Source organism: Phyllobates terribilis, unplaced genomic scaffold (genome assembly GCF_046119375.1).
Source record: "Phyllobates terribilis strain yellow unplaced genomic scaffold, ASM4611937v1 Scaffold_4957__1_contigs__length_55626, whole genome shotgun sequence".
Taxonomy (NCBI): domain Eukaryota; kingdom Metazoa; phylum Chordata; class Amphibia; order Anura; family Dendrobatidae; genus Phyllobates; species Phyllobates terribilis.
Genome location: NW_027367705.1, coordinates 3,859 through 5,144, shown reverse-complemented (window position 1 = coordinate 5,144; position 1,286 = coordinate 3,859).

Sequence of the window (1,286 nt, the reverse complement as noted above, 5' to 3'; positions counted from 1 at the left end):
GGATTCATTTTAGACAGGATCTCAATTATATTAATATCTTGCTGCTTGGACAGAGAGGTAGCGTCAGAACAGGATGCTGCATGATTTCTTCCACACTATGGTTGTTCGAATTGCTATTGTTGAGCTTCGGTCTGCTGCCTCTGTGCTACCTCTTTTATTCACTTTGAGCATTACCGGGAGTATCTGCTGCTATTCCGTGGTGCGACATCAAAAGGAAGTATACTGCGGTTCTTGATGATTGAGACTCACATGGCCAATGCTATGCGGTGAGATCTGGCCAAGTTCAACTATGTCGGAAGTTTGTGGTGTACTCCATGCTCGTTTTCTCAGGATGTCTGCTTGTTCTAGAGGTAGGTAGTAGATGGTTTTATTTGTAATTTAGTATTATTTGTTTTAAAAATATAAGAATCAAGTCCATTTATAACCCTATATAGAGGAATATTCCGGTAAAAACATCTTATATGTAAATTTAGAGTGCTTATTTGTGATCCTGAAATATTGTACTAATAAAACATAATGCAACGGTTTTGGCCGTATTATTGATCTTGAATAACCTATTAGACAAGCAATAGTATCTTATACACAAATTAGGATATACTAGGTGACACATGAATATAAAATAAAGGCATGTCATATAATATATATACATCTTGTCTACGTATATAAAAATATAAAAATAATGAAAATATATGGTAAACAATACATATCTCCGTAGATTTTGTGAGATATTTTATATTGTTAAGTAGGTTTATATTATTTGTAGATAAATTAGGATATTGATCTTAAATCATATATTTGGCAAGTAGTAGCTAATCTTATACATAAATTAGAATATCTTATATACTATGCACGCATAATATTTTTACATTTAAATATAATACATCATGTTGAGTCATAGTATAAGTCAATATCTTTATCATAAACATTACCGCGTTAAAATAATACTTTGCTTGTTAATTGTATTCTGTTTACTCTTTATTTAAGATATTGCATATTTTCTTTATTGGATATCCTTATAATTAAATAAAGAAATAATGTTATATTTTTAATAATGAATTATTTTCTTGTGTAAAATAGAATATTTTATTTCAAATTTTTGAATATAAAATATAATATTATCGAAAATAATGTAGAATCTATTACATAAATTAAGATACCTAATTAAAAGAAAGTAATCAAGACTATATATAATTTCAAAAGTATAATTTTAATTATAATGGTAACTTTTTGACAAGTGTTAGTAGTAGTAAATTGAAGACGATAAACCAGATTTACTACGGTTTACA